The sequence below is a fragment of the Notamacropus eugenii genome, chromosome 6 (genome assembly GCF_028372415.1).
Source record: "Notamacropus eugenii isolate mMacEug1 chromosome 6, mMacEug1.pri_v2, whole genome shotgun sequence".
Lineage (NCBI taxonomy): Eukaryota > Metazoa > Chordata > Mammalia > Diprotodontia > Macropodidae > Notamacropus > Notamacropus eugenii.
Window position 1 is genome coordinate 196,341,802 of NC_092877.1, and position 10,737 is coordinate 196,352,538.

Consider the following 10,737-nt stretch of genomic DNA (forward strand, 5'->3'; position numbering starts at 1 on the left):
ATTGTTATCGTATTATAGAGCAAGCTTTGTTCATCTGATTTAATGAAGAAACTCAAGTAACCTCTCAAAACATACACTGACAAAATCCTATCGGTAACCAAGTTTCATTTACTTAGGCTTTATAGAGTTGAAAAATTTCATCACTATTTTGCAATCATTTTAGCATATCAATATTTTGTGGTTCTTGAGATTCAATAAATACTTACAAGCTCATACCTGCTACTTTTAAAATGAGAAAAAAAATATTATACAAATATTTACATTGGAGTGAAAAGGAGTCATGTTATGGCAATCTTTTGCAATTTATTTACTGTTCACTCCAACAGGATAAAGAATGCCAGAAGGTTAGCTTCAAAACTATATCAGAAGACAGCAGAAGACAGCAACTCCACAAGATTCAAGAATGACAAGAAAGGTGCTCTACAAAGGAAAAGGAAGGAAATGATTTTGTATTCAAATATATAGGAGCTGAACTGGATAACTTCTTTCATATCCATCTCATATTGTCTTGGCGTTGTACTAATCATCCTACATGACTGAAATGTTCTCTTACCTTATGTATCCTTCATGGAGTCCCGTTTTCTACTTTAAGGCATTGTTTAATCACCCTTTTCTGTCTACAGTCTTTCCTGATCTTCACAACTGCTAAGGCATTCTCTCCTAAACTAAGGATGTAGCTACTTCGGATATAGTTATGGTTCCTTTGTATTGTTACATATTTGCTGTCTCCCATTAGAATATAAGCACATTGCAAGTAAGGATTGTTTCACTCAGAGCCTGACACATCATAGATATACCTAATAAATTGTTAACTTATTGACTGAAGCTTCTACCAACTATGCAATTAAAAAAAATTCTTTCTTTTAAAAGATAAATTTAATTGATGCCTTTCTATTTGCACCATAGTCATTTCAGAAAATATACCTCTTCTATCCTGCAACCTCCGGGGAAAAAAATCCCCCCCTCCCACTCCTTGTAGCAAAATAATATATTTGAGTTAAATACCTAGTGTAGTAGTTAGTGCTTTCAATATTCTACCCAAGTATTCTATTGTCTCTCTACTAACAGGGAGCTAATGTTCCATGTTCAAAAGCTTCACTTGTACAGAGTTTACCTTGTTTTTAGTGTTCTATTCATTTACACTGTTGTAATGGTGAATACTGAGTGCCTGGCACACAGTACATGCTTAATAAATATGTTCTGATTGACTGACTGATTTGTCTTGATATATCATGATATATAATAATATCTATCTATCATCTATTTCTCTATCTATCTATCTGTCTGTCTGTCTGTCTGTCTATCTGTCTGTCTGTCTGTCTATCTTTCTCTCCCTGGTCCCAAATCCCATTAGTAGAGGTCTCTTTTCAGTGATGGAGATGAATGCTCTGTCCTGCATGAGGAGTGGGACAGAATTGCTAAAGAAAGGAGAATTCTAGCCTTCTGTCCTCTCAGAGACTCTTCAACCTTTGAGTTGCTTTGGACACTTCTGGCTTCTAGCTTCAAAAGGGAAGATGGAAGAGACCAAGCCTACTTTGGATTGCCAGTGAAAAAGATCCTAGGAAGGCATAAATTGCCACTCTCCTCATACTCCTGTCCCCAGATTGTTATTTTAGAACCTTAGGAGAAATTCCCCTTCGGTGACACCTAGAACTCTCTTTTGATTGAGCTAAGTTATCTCTGCCCCAGTATCTATTAGTGGCTTAGTTACAGTATTTGATCCATTTTTTTTCCAAAATATGGTCAAATTCTTATGTGGTCTGTAATCCCATCTGTGTATTTCTTGAATCTGAGCTGAGGTTTGACCAATTTCCTACTTTCTCTGAAGTTTTGACAAATTTGGACGCAAGGTTTGCATCTCTCTAATCAATAGTGATTTAGATTATTATTTTCATATGACTGTAAATAGCTTTAATTTCTTCCTCTGAATACTTACTGTTCTTATCCTTAAACCACTTATGAACTGGAGAATGACTTCTCTTCTTAATTTGACTCAGTTCTCTATTTATTTGAGAAATGAGGCCATTGTCACAGACATTAGCTGTAAAAATTCTTTCCAAGTTTTCTACTTATCTCCTAATCTTGGAGTTTTCAACTTATCTCCTAATCTTGGAGTTTTCTACTTATATCCTAATCTTGGTTTCATTGGGTTTGTTTGTGCAAAATTTTTTAAGTTAATATAATCGAAATTATCCATTTTGCACTTCCAAATGTTCTCTATCTCTTGGTAGGTCATAAATTCTTCCATTCTCCATAAATTGGACAAGTAAAGTATTCCTTGTTCCCTAAATATGTTTGTAGTCTCAGCATTTATACCTCGATCGTGTACCCATTCGGATTTTATTCTGATATCAAGTGTAAGGCGTTGATCTAGGCTCAGTTTCTGCCACATTACTTTCTAGTTTTCCCAGCAGTTCTTGTCAAACAATGAGTCCTTATTGCAGAAGCTGGGGTACTTGAGTTTATCAAACAGTACGCTGCTATAATCATTGACTACTGTGTCTTGTGTACCTACCCTATTCCATTGATCTATCCATCTATTTCTTAGCCTATAGCAAGTGGTTTTGATGACTGCTGCTTTACAATACAATTTAAGATCTGCTATGGCTAGGCCACCTTTCCTAGCATTCCTTTTCATTAATTCCCTTGATATTATGAAACTTTTGTTCTTCCAGATAAATTTTGACATTTTTTCCAGCACTATGAAATCAGGTTTTGGTAGTTTGATTGGCATGGTACTGAATAAATAAATTAATTTAGGGAGAATTTTCTTTTTTGTTATATTAGCTCAGTCTACTCATGGAGAACGCTTTTGAAAGTAGAAGCAAGATTCATTCCCTACAAGGAAAACTCAGTAAAATAAAAATAATTCCTACATCCCTTTGGCATTCCTTTTAGAGGAACCTATTTGTAATCCAAAGGGTATAAGAACAAAGGCTTAAAATAAGCCTTCTTTATGAAGATCTTGTCTAATATTTATGGTTTCACACAAGCTATGTTTATGACAATCACAGGTGGATGACTTATACAAGTAGGGGCAGCTAAGTGATGGAATGGATAGAGCACCAGTGTAGGAGTCAGGAGGACCTAAGTTTAAATCTCACCTCAGACACTTGACACTCACTAGCTGTGTGACCCTGGGCAAGTCACTTAACCCCAATTGCCTCATCCTGGGTCATCTCCAGTCATCCTGATGAATATCTGGTCACTGGATTCAGATGGCTCTGAAGGAGAAGTGAGGCTGATGACCTGCACAGCCCTCTCTCACTCAAAACAAAGTCAAGTGCAAGTCATGTCATTACTTCTCTGATGGCATGGTCTTCTTGGGCAATGAAGGATGAACACACACACTTATCCAAGTTCTGTATAAGTGTTCATTTTGGCATGCATTAAGGAGGAAGTCTTCTGGAGGTGAATTTAAAAGTTTCAATTATGAGAAGCATAACTTAGGGATTCCTCAGAGAGAACATCAAGCCATGTATATTGTTAAACATCTTTTCGTTTCCTGTATTTTCATTTTTTAAAAGGATTTTTTATTGGTTCACTCTCTAGTACAAAGTATTTTCTCAATAGACATTTGTTAATTACAAATGAGTTTTCAACCCACAGTTTCAGCCACAGAGATCAGAAGTAATTTTATAAAGGATGTTGATTTGAAATTCTTTCCCAGTTTTCTACTTCCCTCTTAATCTTGTTTCCATCGGGTTTGTTTGGGCAAAATTTCACCTGTACATCAGTGAACGTTGTCACAGTCATTTGTGGGTCATGCACAGTATTGTTCCCCTGGGACTGATCATAAGAATCCATTAGAAGATGTGGCTAGGGGAGATGGGATCCTCCCAGGATAAACCCATAACCCAAGGATGGGCAGAGCAGCTGGCATCTGCACCCCTCAGCCTCACCAGGGCCACAGGATTAAGGTGAAAGCTAAAAGAATTGCTTTTGAGATGAAACTTTAAAAATAGGTGGGTGGGGGGTAGGAGCCAAGATGGCGGAGTAGAAAGATACACATATGCTAGCTCCTAACCCACAGCCCATAAAATATCTGTAAAGAAGGACTCCCAACAAATTCTGGCACAGCAGAAGCCACAGAACAATGGAGTGCAGGAGATTTCTGTTCCAGAGAGACCTGAAAAACCACCACTAAAGGTCTGTTGTGCACCAGACCCAGAGCAGAGCCCAGCCCTGCCTTGACCGCATGGCACCGAGAGGAGCAGATCCCAGAACTCTTCAGGGACAGAATCTCCAGCAGCAGCTCAGGTCCCTCCATCCACAGGAGCCAAAGGTCAGTGAGAGGGTCTTTTCAGCTTGCTGAGAAGGAAGCAGGGTGTCTCCATAACCCAGACCCCTTTGGGAGGCAGCAGAGGAGGCAGCAGCAGACAGGGGCTCCCAAAGTAGGCAGGATCTCGGATCCATTGTTGAAGGTCTCCATGTAAACACCCTGATGGAACTAAGCCCTGAGTGGTGGATCTGCCCCCACCTGAGCACCTGAACTTAATCTCACACTGAATAGCAGCCCTGCCCTTGCCCAAAGCCTTGAGGCTGGGAAGCAGCATTGAATCTCAGCCCCCAAGCACTAGCTGGGTGGATCTGGAGGCAAGATGAGTGTGGAGAGGAAACTCAGAAGCCAAGTAAATGGCTGGGAAAATGCTCAGAAAGAGGAAAAAAATAAGACCATAGAAGATTACTTTCTTGGTGAACAGATATCTCCTCCCATCCTTTCTGATGAGGAAGAACAATGCTTACCATCAGGGAAAGACATAGAAGTCTTGACTTCTATATCCCAAACATCCAAAATAAATATTCAATGGGCTCAGGTCATGGAAGATCCAAAAAGAGAAAGTCCTAGGAATATTGTGGCCAAACTCCAGAGTTCCCTGGTCAAGGAGAAAATATTGCAAGCAGCTAGAAAGAAACAATTCAAGTATTGTGGAAATACAATCAGGATAACACAAGATCTAGCAGCTTCTACATTAAGGGATCAAAGGGCGTGGAATAGGATATTCCAGAAGTCAAAGGAACTAGGACTAAAACCAAGAATCACCTACCCAGCAAAACTGAGTATAATACTTCTGGGGGAAAATTGGTCTTTCAATGATATAGAGGACTTTCAAGCATTCTTGATGAAAAGACCAGAGCTGAAAAGAAAATTTGACTTTCAAACACAAGAATGAAGAGAAGCATAAAAAGATAAACAGTAAAGAGAAGTCATAAGGGACTTACTAAAGTTGAACTGTTTACATTCCTACATGGAAAGACAATATTTGTAACTCTTGAAACTTTTCAGTATCTGCATAGTAGGTGGGATTACACACACACACACACACACACACACACACACACACACACAGAGCACAGAGTGAATTGAATAGCATCATGTCTTTAAAAAATGAAATTAAGCAGTGAGAGAGAAATATATTGGGAGGAGGAAGGGAGAAATGGAATGGAGCAAATTATCTCTCATAAAAGAGGCAAGCAAAAGTCTTTTTAGTGGAGGGATAAAGAGAGGAGGTGAGAGAAAAACATGAAGTTTACTCTCATCACATTCAACTAAAGGAAGGGATAAAATGCACACTCATTTTGGTATGAAAACCTATCTTACAATACAGGAAAGTGGGGGAGAAGGGGAAAAGCAGGGTGGGGCGACGATGGAAGGGAGGGCAATGGGAGGAGGGAGCAATTTGAAATCAACACTCTCGGGGAGAGATAGGATCAAAAGAGAGAATAGAAGCAATGGGGGGCAGGATAGGATGGAGGGAAATAGAGATAGTCTTACACAACACAGCTATTATGGATGTCATTTGCAAAACTACACAGATATGGCCTATACTGAATTGCTTGTCTTCCCAAAGGGAATGGGTGGGGAGGGAGGGATGAAGAAAAGTTGGAACTCAAAGTTTTAGGAACAACTGTTGAGTATTGTTCTTGCTACTAGGAAATAAGAAATACAGGTAATGGGGTATAGAAAGTTATCTTGCCCTATAGGACAAAAGAGAAGATGGGGATAAGGGAAGGGAGGGATGTTAGAAGAGAGGGCAGATTGGTGATAGGGGCAATTACAATGTTCAGTGTTTTGGGGTTCTGGGAGGGGAGAAATGGGGAGAAAATTTGGAACCCAAAATTTTGTGAAAATGAATGTTAAAAATTAAATAAATAAATTTAAAAAAATAAAAAAAAATAGGTGGATGGATTGGGTTAGGAGGAGAGGATGGTGCTCAGCCAGCAATGGAGTTCCAGGTTGGAATCATGTCCCTGGGAGATGCCTTACCTGAGCTCCAGAAAGGGAGATCCCTCATCCATTATGGATTTACTCATTGCTTCTCCCCATGTTTCTGATTAGCTTTTCTTTAAATACTTAGCTGCTAAGCCAGCCAGTACCTGTATACTGAGTTCACCTAATTTCACTGTCTACAATGCCTTTAAGTCTAATGCAGTCTTCCTGGTGATCTCTTCTTGTGGTCGGGTTTATTTTTGCTCTTTGCTTGTCCAACATGATTTATAGCCCCAACTTCTGCACTTCCTTGAGGCACCAGAAATTCCCACTCAAGTACTGAAGGGCCTGTGGGTCCTCTGAGCTAGGATGCTCTAGGGGACTGGACCCCACCAGATGTCTCATAGATTCTGAAATGTACCATGCTCATGATGGCAGGAATAAGCCAGCAAAGGCAGAAGTCAGTTGGGTATTGTTCTGCCTACTTCCAGTACTGGCCCTTTGGCACCCAGGTCGGTTCAGGTGCCCCAACACACCCTTGCTCAGAGCACAGGCTTCAGACTTGTTACTGGAGCCTCCACTGTTCTCTGCAGGCCTGGGACACATGGAGGAGCTCATGGCTCTTCCTCTTAGATCTTCCTGAGCCCTGTCTGTTCTATTGAGTTCCCAGTTACATCACTTCTGAAATGAATTTGGGGATGCTGGGATCCTCTGCCACCTTTAGTGGAACACAAAGGCTCCCAGTGGGTGCCAGTTTCTCAACTGGAAACAGAAAAGCACTGGGGAGATTGACTTCCTCTAGGTGATTCCACTGAAGAGTGGAAATTGGTTTGTTGGAGTCATTTTGTTGATATTGGATGGATAGATTCACAGGACACAGCAGAGGGTCTCAGAGCTGCTTTGTCCAGTAAAAAGTTCAGAGATTCAGTTAGGAAAAGAATTCTGAGAAGATCTGAGTTCAGCCGAGAACCTCCAGCCTTCTTGGGCAAGCGAGCCCAAGGGGAATGGAGTTTTCCTGATGTCTCATTAGTCATGAAGCTCAGCAAGGAAGCCTGGCAGAGGAGAGACAGGAAGCTTCATGCTTTCTGACGAGGAAGACTGAAGATGGTTTCACAGCTGAGGTGTCATGCTGGGGAGACTGAAGACCCTCCCCTTCTGCTGGGCTCACAGAACCAACTTCCATCAATGGGGGCTGAGATGCAGATTTCCCTTGAATAAGGAGGTCTCTAGCTGGAGATCAAAAAGCTCTGCTTAGGGATGATTCACTGAGTAGGCCAGAAGGCAGGGAGTTTCTCCTTGATGGGGGACCTGGTGAATCATGTGGGCAGCTGAGATCTTGGGAGAGGGTTGTCACCCAGGTTACATTCTCAGTGGATGGATTGTCCAGGACATCAGATAACCCTGCAAAGGCCTGTGTTGAAGAACAGCTATATTGGAGAACAACATCTGATGAAGGTAGTGGAGGCCAGAATGGACAAGTGGTTGTAGAGTCATGCTTGACTGGCAGCAGGTACTGCGGAGGAGAAGGAGAACATCACTCAGAGATGGCCACAGCTTTACAGCATCCAAACCCAAGCCGAGCTCCCTGTTCAGTCTGTTCTTCTGGACCAGGACACGTTTGCTCCTAAAAATCACTGGCTACACAAAATCACCCAGTAAAAGTCACAAAGGTGATGGAAAAATGGGGGCAGGATCACATTGGAGCTGAGGGAAGGTGGTAGTGTAGTCTTATGTATTTAAATGGCTGAGAAATGCTCAAACATTGTAGTTAAGACTGGCTGAGGGCTGCTGCTGAAACTGTTCCCCAAAATGCACCAGCCCCGGATGACATGAAGTTCTTCTGGCTGAGAGGGTGGTCTCAGCAGATCACACTTCCAGATCATCGTGAAAGGTGGTTAAGGAGGAGAGGCAGATCAGCCATCCTCAGCTCTTAGATCCAAATGCCTCAAAGATTCTATGATAAATGTCTTGCTTTGCCCTAACAAAGTCCCAAAGTTTGCTTGTGGATGTGGCCATCAGGATGGAGATTGCAGCTTGGGAGTTATTGGGAAGTGGTTCTGCCTTCTGTCTTCTCAATTTCTCCAAAATGAAAGTGTTCACAAAAGCAAACACAAAATTGGAGTGTGTTCTGTCGTTCTCTGTCAGTCACACTGGAACAAATTCACATCCTCATAATAAGTGTTAGGGCAGAACTGACTATTTCCCTTTCTCCCTCTGGTGTCTCCGTCACTTGGCTCCACATGAGCAGGTTTCCTGCCCAGAATCTTCATGAATGTTCACTCTTCCACTGTTTGACCCTGTGTGTTTAAGAAAATGTGTTGAGGCTCATGGGGGTGGGTGATGGGGTGACTTCATTTGTCTCACTATTTCATTAAAATGACTTCACTTTGATCTAAGCCTGATCAGCTGTGGACTGGTCAAAGCAAAATCCAGGTAAAGGCTGAGTACATACGGTTTGAAGAGGATCCTTACCTGCCCTGTGGTTGTGGTCTGAGGTGGTCTGCCAAAGGCCAGGGAGGTAGGTGTGTGTGTGTGTGTGTGTGTGTGTGTGTGTGTGTGTCTCTGTGTCTGTGTGTGTGCACATGCTATGACCTACAAATGTTTTTGGGGTAACCTCTCCATGTATGTAAACACACACACACACAGAGCACTGGCCTTTACAAATCAGGTGGCATTCTGTCATTTCTTGGTGTTTACTGTTTCTGATATTCCCAACATGTGACTGGAGGTGAGGGATGGACATACAAAAAGAAAAGGTATCCAAGCATCTAAGAAGCCCCTTTCATGCCACTTGGCTTTGACTGTCCACTGAGAGACAGTCCTATCATTTCCCATGTCTGTTGTGAAATACAACTCCTGACTGGTGGAAAGAATGGTGTAAGAAGATGCCAGATGGGTTTCATGTGGGAAAGCACAGGGGCCGCCTCACTCCCCACCTCCCACGTGGGAAGAAGTTGATGAATTCCCATTTCCCTTCATTCCTGGGACATGCATTCTTTGAGATGGCCCAGAGTGGACTCCCCAGGGGGATATCAGGATGTTGTTGCCCAAACTAATTTGTAGTGTCCCCAGGGATTGTATTTTTCCTTGATTTCCCTGATTTCCTTTCATGTAATTATTAATGGAGGTGGGATTCAACTGTCAGACTAAAGTTAACTGGGGTTGTGGCAGAATTGCTTCTCTTCTCACTGTGGAAGGGGGATTTCATCTTGAATCATAAAAATATTCTGAGTTCTCAGTATCAAATATTTGGCGGGTAATACATGGGTATAATTCCAGCCTGACACCCTTGGCAAGGGAGTAAGCAGACACTATCTCTTCTTACTACCCAACAAAGGTGGACCTCAAGTCTCTTCTGAGATGAGATCTCTAGATCCACCCACAGATCCATTTATCAAGCTAGATATTCAGTCTTTGATATATGGTCTTTACTGCAAGTGGGAATTTGTCCAACAGAATAAATTTTTAAGATTTCTTGGTTGCTTATCAAGAATTTCATATATATACGCACACACACATGCATACAATTGAGATTTTAGTGATTCTGGATCCTGCCTCAGGATTTTCCATTTTGTTTTCCTAAAACCTGGTGTTCAGGAGTGATTATAATTTTAACCAAACAAAGCTACACTGTCTGACTCTCTCGGTATCTCTCCTCTCCTCCTCAGTTTCCTCATCTGCAAAATGAGTTAGAGAAGGAAATGACAAATCACTCCAGAGTCTTTGCCATGAAAACCCCAAATGCAGTCACAAAGAGTCGGACCTACTGCAATGAGGAAACAACAGCAGCGGCAACCATATGGCGGCACATTTGCATGCCACCTTTGCTTTATAATCATTGTGCAATAGGAAGGCATGGTTTTAGTTCCCAGTTTGAGGGTTCCATGAAAAAAACTACTGACAAGTTTAATTGAGCATATGGGTCCTTTTCCTATTGCATTTATTAAATGCTCACTAAGTGCCAGCAACATGCTAAGGACTTTACAAGGGTTGTCTCATTTGATTCACACAACAACCCTATGAGGTAGATGCTGTGGTGATCCCCATTTTACAGATGAGGAAACTGAGGTAGAAAGTGATGAAGTAACATGCCCAGGGTCACACAGCTAGGAAGTGTCTGAGGCCAGATTTAAACTCAGAGTATAAATCCAGTCGTTGAATAGCTAGGTCAAAGTGACTTGGAGCATTTTATGAGGTTTTCAGTCAGTTCTTGAGGGTGTATTTATCTTGGATAGCAGACACTTATCAGAAATATTTGATACTAAGATTTTCTCCCATTTGACCACTTCGTATGTTAGATTCATTAATCTTGTCTGTACAGAAGCTTTTCAGTTTCATGTAATCAAAATTACCTCTCTCTCTGGTTAAAAAGCACATTCCCTACTCAAAGTTGTGATAGCTATATGATCTACTCACCTAATCTGGTTGGCTCAGTTTTCTCAGCTGTAAAATGATGGTAATGATACCACCTATATCTCTGGTTGTTGTAAAGGTCAATTGAGATAATAATTGTAAAGTCCTTAGCA

General features: G+C 41.5%; 1 protein-coding gene across 4 annotated transcripts in view; it reads right to left on the reverse strand.

Annotated features, from left to right (window-relative positions):
* The window catches only part of LOC140512559 (serine/threonine-protein kinase PAK 5-like), a 52,940-nt gene extending 45,423 nt beyond the window's left edge, over positions 1–7,517 (reverse strand). For all 4 annotated transcript variants that reach the window (XM_072621719.1, XM_072621716.1, XM_072621717.1 and 1 more), the window contains exon 1: positions 6,269–7,517. The gene's annotated coding sequence lies outside the window, so the exon portion shown is untranslated. The remainder of the gene's footprint in view (positions 1–6,268) is intronic.
* Between the last annotated feature and the right edge of the window lie 3,220 nt (positions 7,518–10,737).